The sequence below is a fragment of the Rhinopithecus roxellana genome, chromosome 3 (genome assembly GCF_007565055.1).
Source record: "Rhinopithecus roxellana isolate Shanxi Qingling chromosome 3, ASM756505v1, whole genome shotgun sequence".
NCBI lineage: Eukaryota > Metazoa > Chordata > Mammalia > Primates > Cercopithecidae > Rhinopithecus > Rhinopithecus roxellana.
In genome coordinates, this window is record NC_044551.1 from 119,904,892 (window position 1) to 119,920,670 (window position 15,779).

The 15,779-nt window shown below is 40.1% G+C and overlaps 1 protein-coding gene across 8 annotated transcripts in view; it reads right to left on the minus strand.

Moving 5' to 3' along the window:
* The window catches only part of CTXN3 (cortexin 3), a 51,406-nt gene that overhangs the window by 26,921 nt on the left and 8,706 nt on the right, over positions 1-15,779 (minus strand). For 5 of the 8 annotated variants that reach the window (XM_030927823.1, XM_030927824.1, XM_030927829.1 and 2 more), the window contains one exon: positions 12,966-13,457. The exons of the other annotated variants lie outside the window; for them this stretch is intronic. The gene's annotated coding sequence lies outside the window, so the exon portion shown is untranslated. The remainder of the gene's footprint in view (positions 1-12,965; positions 13,458-15,779) is intronic. 8 annotated transcript variants of the gene reach the window in all.

The following is a 15,779-nucleotide window of genomic DNA, read 5'->3' on the forward strand; positions in this document are numbered from 1 at the left end:
CTCTGGTGCCCAGGAGAGATATGGGCTCACTGCCAGTTCGGAAAGTTTCCTACTTGCTACTACCCTCATCACCATGGACACATCGTTTCTAAATGGATAATGAGATCCCTAGTAGAGTTCCAAGGTATAAAACCAGATTATTTCACCTTCAGATTTACACACTTTAAAAAAATCACATCATAGGAACTAGAATTTATTAACCCAGTAAGTGCTTAGCCACAAGTCTCAACGTCTCCAAAACCTGGGCAACACCAAAGAGATATAGACTCTATACTACTTATGTCCCAGCAGGAAAAAATCTTAAAATCTCCAGGTTGGAATAAATTTTGAGTAGCATCCCACATTCCCCAAAATGTATCAGAACAATGCTTAGGTCATTTCAGACGGAGGAGTTTGTAAAAACTGTGTAGAGTTTTTTCCTCCCTTTGCACTGGTGATTAACAAAAGCATAGAGGAAATATGCTGTAGGAAAGGCAAGAAATGGAGATGATTCATAAAAAGCCGATCAATGAAAAAGCTTGGTCCTGGAATGCTCCTCTAGTCTACAAATTGGAGTGAAATATAAATGTAGTATGGTTGATGTCATTCAAGAGCAGTTTTGCACCTGTGGCTTTTTGCTTGGCACAATATGGGCTCAATTCCTGCCCTCTCAACAAAGTGAGCTCTCCTTTCCCCTTCCCTAAGCCAAACCCTTCTATTTTCTCTCTGTAAACAGCTCCTCCAACAACACATCTACCCTAAAGAGTTACTCACTAGCCGTGAAAAAATGTGGGGATTTCTCTTCAAATCTGTCTGCTCTAAGTACGTATTCTTATTATTGTTAGTGTACTTACTACAGGTATCTACCACGTACTCTACCTATCTCTCTCTCTCTCTCTCTCTCTCTCTCTCTCTCTCTCTCTCTCTCTCTAGATACCAGATATATACTATAGATATCTACCAGAGTAGAGTGTATCCCCTTTAATGATATAACATGAATACTTATTAATTCAACTTAACTGTTAAATGTATAACATGTCAACAACTTTTATGTATTAGATTGAAATTCGGTGTAGAGCAGGGACTGAATTGAACTTATTTCGTGTCTCAGAGTTGTCCTTAGATATTGTCTTCAGGGCTGAGCCTTTGTATTGTCAACTCACATGCTAACTTCTGAAAGAGCCTTTTGTATTTCCCTGCATCAACACTTACCAACTTACATCCTATTCCCCGGGATTCTTCTCTCAACTGCTAAGAAAGAGTTGTGATAAATACGATGATGTTAACGGATATTAGTGACAACATATTGCTTTCTCTGAAATTCTGTACTTTAATCAAGATTATATTAAAGAAAATCAGAATGTGAGAAATGAATTTATATCAGAGCTGAAATTTCAGGTCAAAGAGGGAGAAATTTTTCAACTTTGACGCTTCATCAAGGCTATCATATATAACCACCTAGGTATTCTTCTCCTCCCCAAACCTAAACAGCCCAGCTCAGAGAAATACTCAATATAGGTTGAGCATTGCTAACCTGAAAATCCAGAATCTAAATGGCTCCAAAATTCAAAAGTTTTTGAGCACAGACATGGCACCATGAAAATTTTACACCTGTCCTCATGTGACAGGTCACAGTCAAAAGGCAGGTGCACAACACACAGCTTATTCAGTGTTCCCAAGGGAAAAATAAAATAAACTTCAGACTGTGTATAAAATGTATATAAAACATAAACGAATTTCATCTTTAGACTTTGGTCCCATTCCGAAGACATCTCATTATGTATATGCAAATATTCCAAAATCTGAAAAACATCCCAAATTCTGGTCCCACACATTTTAGATAAGGGATATGCAACCTGTATATAATAGTCTTGATAGTAATGACTATCTGTACAGATTGTAAATGAAAAATGTTTATGGCAAATAATATATGCAGCAAAATTTTAAGGTTATGATTATCAAGGGCCTCCACATAATAATTATACATGAGAAATCTCTGGTCTACCTTTACATAATAATACTATATGTCTGAATTTCCTCAAGTTGGACATATGCTTGATCCATATACATGGATTTGTGAGCATAATTAGTCAATTTGTGAATTTTTACCCACTTATATTTCCAATATGAAAACTTAAATTTAAAATTTTTTCTTGTATCAACAGTTTACCATTAATATGTCACTAGCTGCAAAAGTACATTTCAATTGGCTCATATTACAACTAGTCTTAGTACACGTTTCTGCATGTGGTCTTTAATAAATGCATAAGCAAATGTTTCTTAAATATGTGCTGCAGCTGAAGACAAAACAATGGGCAATGGCCATATTAAGCAAAAGTAGTTAGCAAATTCAAAAATCAGTGTTTAATCTATATTCCTCTGGTTAAAAGAGCAATTTTCAGGGTAAGCAAAGCCATTTGCCTTTATTTCAGGTATAAATATTTCAGAGTATTAACTGAACTTTGATCATTGTATTTAATTCCTCTGAGCATTCAAAATTGTAATGAAGGCAAAATATTTTTCATTAAAAAAACAAATGATTAGCAGTAAAAATAGACATTTAAATGAATCCTAATTCATAAATGTATTTAGTTTTCCCTGGATGCAAGTAATAAGAATTGCTCTTTTTTTTTTTTGCCAGTGGCATAAACATGTATTTATGTAGATCTAAGCTTTAAGGAAAGATTTAGAAATGTCTTCAGAAAAAGTGATATCATTACCATAAGTATATTTCATATCTATATCCACAATATTTTAAAGGGATGGTTCCTCACATTTTTAATTATAGTCACTGACTTTTCTGATTAGAGTAGCTGTTTCTACTGGAATTCAATACTTATGGTGTACAATGTCTTCATTTATTTTGCAGATTCATTTAGAAGGCAATTATTTTAGTAATCACTTTATAGCTGAAGGTACTAAAACTGAAGGACTTAAAAGTCTCTCTCTCTAATACAAAGGATACAAAACCATTTTGTATCTCTCTCTAAGTAAGGATACAAAACAATTTATTGGCTGCAGAGCAACTAAGAACATTGAGCCTTTCTGCACAATGATGCAATGCTGAAATCTGCCCTGAAACAAATTTTCACTTTGTGCCTAAATCTTAGGAGACTTTATTTATTTATTTATTTATTTGTTTATTTATTTATTTAGTATATGTGCTGCCGAAGTAAGTACTTTTTTTTTTCCGGAGATGCAGTCTCGCTCTGTCTCCAGGGTTGGAGTGCAGTAGGCGATCTCCGCTCACTGCAACCTCTGCCTCCCGGATTCAAGCAATTCTTCTGCCTCAGCCTCCCAAGTAGCTGGGACTACAGGCGCCTGCCACCATGCCCGGCTAATTTTTTGTATTTTTAGTAGAGACAGGGTTTCACCGTGTTAGCCAGGATGGTCTTGATGCCTGACCTCGTCATCCGCCCTCCTCAGCCTCCCAAAGTGCTGAGATTACGGGCATGAGCCACCGCGCCCAACCGTTCTTAGGATACTTTTATCCGTTCAGGCTTGTTCTCTGTCAGTGGATGCATTTGTGGATCAACAGACAAGCTCATGGATATCGAAAAGAGAAAGTGAAAGCTTTAACATATCCACTTTCATTCCTAGGTCTGTCACCAGACTGAGGGGGCAGTGGCAGTGGGATAGGGGCATCCTTTGTTCAGGCTTAGCTCACATTTTCCTAGGGGTAAAGGGGCCCAGTCTCCTTATATATAGTCTGTCAGTTACTTCTTACAGAAGCCCTGTTAACTAGTTTGTATTATTACTCTCGATGTGCTATCAAGATTGAAGTGATTAGGTTCACAAGATTGAAAGGATCGTTAAACTCCAAAATACACATTCTTTTAGTAACAAATCAACTTTTAGTTTTTTAAGATGGGGCTAGAAAAAGTCTCTTTTACATAGAGCACTAAGGATTTCTATTTTCAGATTAGGAAGGCAAAATTGTCATTTGGAAGACGACTTATGTTATTTCTGAAGTGTTTAGATTCCAACAGGATGGGAAGGGGAGATTCTCTGTCACCATGAGGCACCCTTGCAGGCCGGCTGTCTCCCTGATTTTGATCTTTAAAAGGCCCATGAGGGCAGAAAAGTGTTAATAGTGTTCCCTTTCTCCCTTGTGTGAGATCTGAGAAGGAACCCTCAGAACCTAAGGTGTTGGACCACGGGGTAGAGTGTGTCACCTCTTGACACTGGAACTCTGGGCTTAGACTAGAAGATGAGGCGATAGCTCCTCGGGGAATTTTCCACTGCAGCTGACTGCACACTGGCAATGTGGTGGAGTTATTCAGGGTTTTCTTGTCCTTCTGTTTCTCTTTCTTCATCGGCACTCACACTAAAGTACAGAAAATCACAAAGATGTACTCGTGTATGTGTGCATTAATACTCAATGACCTGAGGTAAGCCTGAAGAGAGGTGGGCTACCAGGGGCAGACGAGGGCCCAAAGCAATGCCATGTACTCTGACAGGAGTGGGTGCAGGTGTTCAGACATGCATGAGAAGTGGGAAGAGTATAACACTTCAGTTATGGATTTCATGCCTGTGATTAGGATGTGAAAATAGTATTTGTAGAAATCTCACAAAAATTTTTTCTAGACAAATTGTATTCCAAAAACATAGTTCACCTAAATGTCTTTGATAAGAGTTCAAATGTTAGAATAGATATTATTAGTGGCTTTTGTGGGTGTGTGATATATGCACACACATATATAATCTTACAAAATTTCTAACATATTTAGAGATACAAAGAAAAACAACGTAAGTTCAAATAACAGAGATACAATGTGTATTGATATGCAAATATATATGGCCTGATTATCCAAACCATCTTATCTTGAAATTGATAAGGACATTCAGCTTCCCTACATAACTCACCCAAAATTTCCTTACTAAAGAGTAATCAGGAACTTGAAATCTTCTCAGCCACCTGACTTCTTGAGTTTTTTTGTTAGATTTACAATTTGTATTCCAAATATAGCATTTCATCAACTCATTCTTTAAAATCCAGTCCCAGGGGACACTGCTAACACCAGAGTCACGCAGTAAGCAGCGATGCTTTGCTGCCTGGGTATGCACACACAGACAGACATGCAGACACTCACACACACACACAAAAACACACCTCACACACACAGACACACACCTCACACACAGACACACAGACACACACCCCACTCACACAGACACACATCTCACACACACAGACACCCTATTCACACAGACACACATCTCACACACACAGATACACAGACACACACCCCACTCACACAGACACACACACACCCCACTCACACAGACACACACACACAGACACACATCCCACTCACACAGACACACAGCCCACTCACACATACAGACACACAGACACACACCCCACTCACACAGACACACACACAGACACACACCCCACTCACACAGACACACACACAGACACACACCCCACTCACACAGACACACACAGACACACACCCCACTCACACAGACACACACACAGACACACACCCCACTTACACAGACACACACACAGACACACACCCCACTCACACAGACTCACACAGAGACACACACCCCACTCACACAGACACACACACAGACACACACCCCACTCACACACACACACGACACACAGCCCACTCACACAGACACACAGCCCACTCACACATACAGACACACAGACACACACCCCACTCACACAGACACACAGACACACACCCCACTTACACAGACACACACACAGACACACACCCCACTCACACAGACACACACAGACACACACCCCACTCACACAGACACACACACAGACACACACCCCACACACAGACCACACAGACACACACCCCACTCACACAGACACACACACAGACACACACCCCACTCACACAGACACACACAGACACACACCCCACTCACACAGACACACACCAGACACACACACCCACTCACACAGACACACACAGACACACACCCCACTCACACAGACATCACACAGCAGACACACACCCCACTCACACAGACTCACACAGAGACACACACCCCACTCACACAGACACACACAACAGACACACACCCCACTCACACAGACACAACACACAGACACACACCCCTCACACATACACCAGCCACTCACACCTACGACACAACACAACCCCACTCACACAGACACACACACACCCCACTTACACAGACACACACACAGACACACAGCCCACTCACACAGACACACACAGACACACACCCCACTCACACAGACACACACACAGACACACACCCCACTCACACAGACACACACACAGACACACACCCCCACTCACACAGACACACAGCCCACTCACACAGACACACACACAGACACACACCCCACTCACACAGACACACACACAGACGCACACCCCACTCACACAGACACACACAACCCCACTCACACACACACCCCACTCACACAAACACACAGACACACACCCCACTCACACAGACACACACACAGACACACCCCACTCACACAGACACACACACAAACACCACACCCCACTCACACAGACACACAGACACACCCCACTCACACAGACACACACAGACACACACCCCACTCACACAGACACACAGACACACACCCCACTTACACAGACACACACACAGACACACACCCCACTCACACAGACACACACAGACACACACCCCACTCACACAGACACACACACAGACACACACCCCACTCACACAGACACACACACACACACACACCCACTCACACAGACACACAGCCCACTCACACAGACACACAGAGACACACACCCCACTCACACAGACACACACACAGACACACACCCCACTCACACAGACACACACCCCACTCACACAGACACACACACAGACACACACCCCACTCACACAGACACACACACACAGACACACACCCCACTCACACAGACACACAGACACAGACACACACCCCACTCACACAGACACACACACAGACACACAGCCCACTCACACAGACACACAGCCCACTCACACATACAGACACACAGACACACATCCCACTCACACAACACAGCCCACTCACACATACACACACACAGCCACACAGCCCACTCACACAGACACACGTCTCACACACACAGACACACAGACACACACCCCACTCACACAGACACACACCCCACTCACACAGACACACACACAGACACACAGCCCAATCACACAGACACACACGCCACTCACACAGACACACAGACACACAGTCCACTCACACAGACACACATCCCACTCACACAGACACACACCCCACTCACACAGACACACAGACACACACTTCACTCACACAGACACACAGTCCACTCACACAGACACACAGACACACACTTCACTCACACAGACACACAGTCCACTCACACAGACACACAGACACACACCCCACTCACACAGACACACACCCCACTCAGAGAAACGTTCCCATGCCTTTCCGGATGGGTTCTGAGTGTATCTGCTCCTCTCAGTCCCACCACTGAACACTGCTTAACCCTGGGGGAGAAGGAGAAGAAAGAGACAAAGAAAAACCCTAGGTTTCACTGAGATTTTACCCAAAACAGACTGAGGATACCTCTATAAGTAACACAGATTACTTAGAAGTAAATAGGTAATTTTCTATTAGGCAGAATGGAAACAGAAGCCGTTTTATTCCAAGTTCAGAAGTGAAAAATTTTTTAAGTTGTGCTTACTTTGCACACCTCAGGTTTATGACTACTCATGACATAACTAACCATGTGACTTTTTAAAATTTCATTTACAATGTAAGACTCAAAACTAATATTCAGAAACTCTGGGAATACAAAATGATGTTAAAATTACTGAGTTGCACATAAAGGAGGAATTTTGTTGAGTGAATGTAAAGCAGGCTGCATTAATAACTCTTAACACCTTTAAAACCAAAGTGAGATATATATTTCAATTCACATGCTTGTAAAGCTCCTGTCTGATAGCCGATAGCATCATAATAGTCTTGTCCACATTGTTTATTTTCAAGTAAATAAAGGATTAGGGGATATGTTTTCTAGACAAACCAAATAGATGATACAGAATCATCCATGACAAATGTTTTCTTCAAGATAAACCACAAAAGATATCAGCTAAGAAATGTGTCTTTTAAATCTCATATTAGGATTTGGGACATAAAAATAAAACGAGAATTACTCTGTCATAGGGAAAATGCAAGTTCTCTACAAAAGCAATCAATTCAGATAAAATGCAACTGAAATATTTCTGATCCTTCTCAGTCCTCTGAAAATAAATATGAAACAATTTTCTAATAAAGCAAACATTGCCTTTGAACTTCATTAGTAACTTTTATAAACATAAGTAAAGGAAATTATTTTCATTGCATAAATTTCCATTACTTATCATGATTTTGTTCATCTAATCCCAATACCAAAACTAAGAACAGAATACTTTAATAAATTGAAAGGATTAAATTTGGCAGTAAGGTTGAAATTGTCTTGAGAGCATGTATTATGAATATTGACTGAGAAGACAAGACACTCACTTGGGATGGCATGGAGGCATGTTCCACTGACTGAGAGTCAGTGCCCCTGATGGGGCAACCACTTGTCCTCCTGACATGCTAGCACAGGAAGAAATAACAATATCTTGTCTATGATATTCTCAAAGACATTAATCAATACTAATATCATTCCAGATACTTACATATTCTAAACAACTGTCCTTAGTTAAACTAAGTCGCATTAATTTATATTTTTAAAAATCTAAAACAATCTAATAACTGCATATTTTTATGACAAAATTGCTAAATTCTAGGTCTTAAGAAGATTTATATATGTAGGGGCATGCTCTTAGAGTAGCCCATGTGAGGAATGGCTCCATCAGGCAACCTCCAGGGATCAAACTGAGAATCACAAATTCATACAGAAATCGCTTAGTTGCTCCATTGTGAAAACAAAAGTTCTGTGTTCTTTAGCACAGTTCTGTTATACAGGAGCAAGGGATTTCTTCAAGGAAAACTGAGCAACAGATCTTGTCTTATATCATAAGAAGCCTATTTTGCCCACTAAGGAAAACTGAGCAGACCTTGTCTCTACATAACAAGGACCCTGCTCTTGCCCACTACTCCATCTGGTGTGGGGGACCCCAGCCTTCCAGATATTCTGCTGAGAGTGTCCATTTCCATGATGCATAATTATTGTGACCTCTTAAAAAAAGTAGTGACCAACTCATTGCCAGAAGGCATACCCAAACCTCAGTAATACAAGATAGAGAAATAGAAATGTAGAAACCATACTTTAAATATCTCATCATTCATTCTCAGTCATACATCATTATATGGATCTCATCAATAAATGCAGTGGTTTCTTTGACTTCTATACCTGTCTCTTCACTATGAGGCGAAGGCTGGCAAGAGAGAAAGGACCCTGCGCTGTCCTTGGCTGCAAAATTTCCAGCTAACACTGTGCACAGTCTGCCCTTTAGGTTGCAGCAGAGCAGTCTTATTGAAATTCCTGCTTGTTATCAGTCCTAGGGGTTTTCTTTTTCCTCTCTTCTGTGTGTTTGACTTCCTGGTTCCTGTGTTCCATGTTTTTCTCCTTCTTGATTTGTTCTCTCAGTTTCAGTGGATCACATCTTCCAATAGTGCTCTGGAAAAGAATGCCTTACATGTTTGATAACAGTATCTGTGTTCTATCCTCCCATTTGGTTGATCTTTTACCTCTATATTGAATTCTACATAGGAAATAATATTATTCCTGAACTTTAAAGGAATTCTCAATTCCACTAGCTTGCAGGGTTCATTTGATTTTTAGTGCTTTGTATGTGACTTGATTTTCCATCTGGAAGCTTTGAGAATCTCCCCTTTGTACCCAGTTTTGAAATTTCACAATGATGTGCCATAGATAGGCCTATTTCCATTCATTGTCGAGGCCTCCTGTGGACCCTTTCAATCTGGAAACTCATGACCTTTACTCTTGGGAAAATGCCTTCAATTGTCTTCTTGATGATTTCCTATCTTCAATTTTCTGTGTTCTTGCTCTTTTTGAACTTCTAGTATTATATATTAGATTTTCTATACTGTTTTCTAAGTTTATTATTCTCCTTAGACCTGTTTTCTGTCTTTTTCTCGTCTTGTTCTCGGTTCAGGGATGCAGTGTCTTCCGAAACTCTTTGGGATATTCATAATAGGTGTTGGAAGATTTCTTCTTCGTCAGTAGCTTTTATTTTCTTGCCAAGTTGTTTTTTTCCTTTCTGTTCTGGTTTTTATCTTCCATCTTGGGGTCTTCCCCGATTAGAAACTCTAACTACATATATGAGGCTGGTTGACTTTAAGCTTCGCTGTAATGTAATCTGGGTAGCCCGTTTACTGGAAAATTGTGATGTCAGTGACTTTAGGTCTTTTTCTTAGGCTGTTCAGACTCTTCAAAGTAGAATCTTCCTGTCTTCTACATGAGTGACAGAAGCCTATTGGAGTATCTAAGGACTCAGGAATTTATACACAAGAATTCGCCTAAGCCTGTTGTTGTCAGTATGGTTAGAATATCTCTCGTCTGGGGTCCGGTGGTCTCAACTCTCATCACTGCCCCTTCCCTGGCCTCCTCATTGTGTTGTGGAATACATTTGAAAAGTGCTGCCTTAAAGTACTACGTACGAATGGCTCACTTCTATCTCATTGGCCAGATACAGTCATTGACTTATTAACTGCTCAGATATGATGGAAGAACATATATTATTTCTGCTATGTACAGATGGAAAAGCTGAATCTCATCCATGGCAGAGAGTCTTCTAAGCAGTGAGCTCCCTTATTTACCTGGGAACCCTGATAATCAACTTATTGCTCAATGAGTTGCCCTTTTCAGATTTCAGTATCCAGGAATTAGAGTCAGCAAACTGAAATTAAGTCAGTGCTTGTAAACAGCAACTATTTGAGATTCATGGCAAATGTTTAAGGTAACTACAACCTAAACTTTCACTTCCTTTTAGTGTCGTTAATTAACAATAGCCCTCTTCTTCTTAAAGAAATCAGCTAAGGGAGACAGGATGAAATATACATGCTGGTGATAGTCATTAGAAATTCTCATAAGCTCTTATCTTTGAGTCACTTATGCACTAATTTTTCACAGCAAACAAATGCTCATTTTCCATACGGCTTGCCTCATTTTCCATATTTTCATTTACTATGCCTTTTCTCTTCTACTTGTCATTTTCTATTAGTGTTCTTTATTTTTCTTTATTTGCTACTTCTCCAACTCATTTTCCACAAGTTTCTTTTTCCTGTTTACTCAGTAAATTCAAGATCAGTAATATTTCTCACCAACTGAGCTTTACAATCACCAGTAAATCAACCAATAAATGATTTTTAAAGTATACTGTGTATGTGTGATGGAAGAATGAACAAGACCAGGAGATAAAGCATGAGAATATAGAAGCCACCTTCATGAATATTCTATGGTTGCAAGATTTTTCCACACAAAACAGTTACATCATTACATCAAATGTACATAAAATGTAACATAAAAATGCAGAAGATGTGTCCTTGATTAAATTTCCTCCAGCTGGTGCTTTGCTCTGACACTGACATTGTTAGGGATGATTAGCATTCCACAACATCCAAGTTCACAGTGTCAGTGGGCTGTCTGTGAGCTTGTCTGGATGAATAGAAAGTCATTCTAATCCTGTTAATATCATTAACAAAAAAATAACATGCTGGAAAGATTTGGGTTTGAACTTCTGTCTTTTATCTGCCAAATTTCCATTTTAAATTTAATCAGAACAGACATACTTCTAATGCTGAAAGCAGCTCAGTAATAGCTGACATTTATTGAATATTCACAACAAGCCATGCAGTGTACAAAGAACATGCATTATCATACTTCATCCTTTCAAATCCCTGTGAGGTACCTGTGATTACTCTGCATATTTTACAAATGAGAAAACCAGGTCTCAGATTAATAACGTGCCGAAGGTCACATAACTGGGAGATTGTAGAATCTAGGCTTCATGGCTCCAGTTTCTATGCTCTTAAATATGATGCTTCAGTATTTCCAGTATTGGATAGAATACACTCGTGAAATAAAAATGAAATCCTAAACTTTCCAAGCAACTGAACAAACCCCATTGGCCAAGGAGACCCCAGAAAAACTTACAACTAAGTTTCCTAGGCATGAAGGGATGGGAGGTTGGTCAAGCCTCATTACACATCCCCTTCCTTGATAACTACCATTAGACTTTTTTTTTCTCTCAAAGTTAAACAGAAAGCAGCCCTAGAAAACAAAGAATGGAAGACTCGCTCCTCCTCTAAGTTCAACCAACCACCTGACACCACTACTGAACTCCTTTCCCCTTTCATAATTTGGACACAGCCACTGACCAGCATTCCTTTCTGATAAGGGACCGCCAACCACAGACTGGTTCTGGCCAACCCATAGAGGCCACTCACAAGGTATATCTGTGCCCTCTATTTCACTTTTTGATGTATACAGCCTAATTTTACTACATTTTAATGTTGTCTCAGCCCCAAAGTGAACATGGAATGTATGTAACATACATGTTTGTTTACCATACATGTGGAACAATCCTCTCATGAATACTCCTGGCCCCTCCTATAGCCTGTTAAATATGTATTTAGCTGATCTGCCTAGCATAACATTTCTGTGACACTTTCTCTCCCTCAAAGTGACTGCTTTTGGTTTCTGCAAGAGGATATGCCTGTCAGGCTGCAGGTTGCAACCCTTTATATGATACAAAGTTCTTTCTTTCAAATTTATAGATTTCATGATTTCAACTTGATATACTTTAAAATATGAATCCATTAGAAACTCAAGATAATAGCTATCTAAATTTCTCAATGTTGCTTTATTAAGAAAAGATAATCGAAGAAATAAGTCATCCAATGCTATAAATATCAAAGCATTATTCACATCACAAAACGTTGTAAGCATTAGAATCACTGCTTAATTAAGAATTCATTAACTATTCATTGTTGCATAACAACTTACCCCAAAACTTGGTCGCTTAAAACAATACTAATCATTTTCCTTCACAGTTTCTGTGAATCAGGTAGAAATGGCTTGGCTGGATAGTCATGGCTCTGGGTCTCTAATGAGTTGCTCTCCAATGTCAGTCAGGATTATAGTGTCTGAAGCTTAACCGGAACTGGAGGATCTGCTTCAAGATAGCTCAGCCACATGGTAGCAATGTGGGTGGCAGTGGCAGCTGTTGGCAGGAGGCCTCAGTTTCTCTCTAAATGGGCCTCTCCACAGAGCTGCTTGAGCATCCTCAAAGCATGGCTTCCCCACAAAGTGAGCAATCCAAGAGACCAAGGTGGAAGCTGCAATGTCTTCCATGACCTATTTTCAGATGTCATGTGCTGTCACTTCTATCATATTCTCTTGGTCTCAGAAGTTGGCTATGACTCATTGTAGGCGAAGACTCCACAAAACAGTGAATACCAGCAGGCAAGAATCACTGGGGGTCGATCTTGAGGATGGCTACACAAAGAAAAAAAACTTTTTTGTTTGATGAATACTTGGAAAACCACAGTGTGTGGGAGGTGAGGCCCCCAAGGTGTTTTCTAGGTCATCCTAGTCAGTGCTAGAGCAGCTTTCCAAGGGAGTGGGAGTCTACTGTTTATAGGCCTTTGGTTTCGCAGAGTAGAATATGCTAGCTGAACGTGAGAGCAATATTACTCCAGAAAACAGAGAGGAATGAAGGTAAAGGAAGCCAAAAATATTTTTCTCCAAAATATACTTCTTTGGCATATTTTGAAATGGCTATTCAGAGGGCCTGCACATAGGAATACCTCTTTGCAAACCCTTTTGTGGAGGAGATTTGCATCTGTAGGAAAATCTGCACTGGTGAAATAAATAGCCAGGCTTTCTTGTGGTCCCACACCTTGATCTGATCTAGTAAGGATTGGCTCATGGGAGAGGGAGACTGAGTCTGACACCTTTGGGGGTCTCACAGAAACTTCTTATCTCTGAGAGCGGCCACCTGTGAGATTTCACCTGCAAAACAAGAGCACCTTTGCAAGCCAGGACTATCCTCTATCTTTCTCCCACAACCAGTCTTTCCAGGATCCAAGCCCCCATTCTTTCTCTAACCTCAGGATGGTATAAAACTTTACACATCTGGCCCTTTCTTTGAGCTTTCCTATTTTATCTGACTCCCATGCACACATGCGCACATTAATAAATTTTGTATGCCTTTTCTCCTGTTAGTCAATTGATTTTCAGAGAACTTTCAGAAGGTGAAAGGGAGGTTTTCCCTTTGCCCCTACAAGGAGGAGGGAAGAAAAAGAGTAGAAAGATGAGGCAGGCAGGGAGAACATTTTGGCAAAGTTCTGAAATATTTAATGAGGAATTTTATTTCATTAAGTGTGTGTGTGTGTGTGTATGTGTGTGTGTGTGTGTGTGTGTGTGTTGGGTGATATGGTTTGGCTATGCCCTCCCGCCACCACCACAAATCTCATCTTGAATTGTAGCTACCATAATTCCCACATGCTGTGGGTGGGGCCTGGTGGGAGATAAATGAATCATGGAGGCAGGTTTCCCCTGTACTGTTCGCATGGTAGTAAGTAAGTCTCATGAGATATGATGGTTTTAGAAGGGGTTTCCCCTTTTGCTTGGCTCTCATTCTCTCTTGCCTGCCACCAAGTAAGATGTGCCTTTTGCCTTCCACCATTATTGTGAGCCCTCCCCAGCCACATGGAACTGTGAGTCCATTAAACTTCTTTTTCTTTATAAATTATTCAGTCTCGGGTATGTCATTATCAGCAGCATGAAAATGGACTAATGCAGTGGGCAACGCCAGTTCATTTCTGTATATTCTTACTAAGTTTTTGCTAACACCTACCATAATTGTAAAGTACTGTGGAACTGCATTTGTTTTTGATATGCAAGAAATGCTGAATTATGGTTTAAACTGAGCATGGACTGAAAAGGAACATTCCACCCAAGACCCCATCACATCTAGGGAATACAACTCTATCATTGTTCTGTTAAAACTGGACAGAGTCTCTCTCTCTGGAGAAACTATCTCACAACTTATTTTAAAAGAACGATATATTCATTGTTTTCACAGTGTAATCAAGGATACTTTAATGAAGTATTAAGGGAAAAAAGACAGGTCAGTGGGATACTTCAGTGGCTGATTTTGAAAGCCGTAGAATCTCTTTCATTGGAAATTTCTAGCAATTAGCTAGAAAAAAAAGAGATACAAACAAGTGTTCATTCTTGCATTACCCCACCCCGATTATCAACTCTCTTCATTAAAACTATAACTTGAATTTACTTTGTACTTTGAGAGGAGCTGAATCGGGTCACCTTGAAATTTCTGTCAGCTTTACATTCCTATACTTTTCTAGGTAATAATTGATAGAGAAATGCTTAAAATAGCATGCAGAAGCATGTTATGAATATAATAAAAATTTGTCTTTCTGGGGGTGACATATGCATTTTAAAGATTCCCATATGTAGATGTTGACTAGAACCAGAGGCTTTTATTCTATTACTGTCTTGTTTCATGTTTCCTTATGGTGCATGTTTTACATCACATTTAGAAACGATTTTCAAGTTTTTCATGAACTTTTTTGTCCTTTAAAAATAAGAATGTCCTCTTTCAGAGATTGTGCATTCACCATGATCAATTGTTTCCTTATGTTTGAAAACCACAGGTGATGTCTGAGACCCCATCATGGCAGTCTTGACAATGAATTGGTCTGAAACTCCCTGGTGTATTTACCTCCAAATGCCTATAGATTCTTGGTAAGTGTTTTAGATTAATTTTGCCTCTTTTTTTTTTTTTTTTTTTTT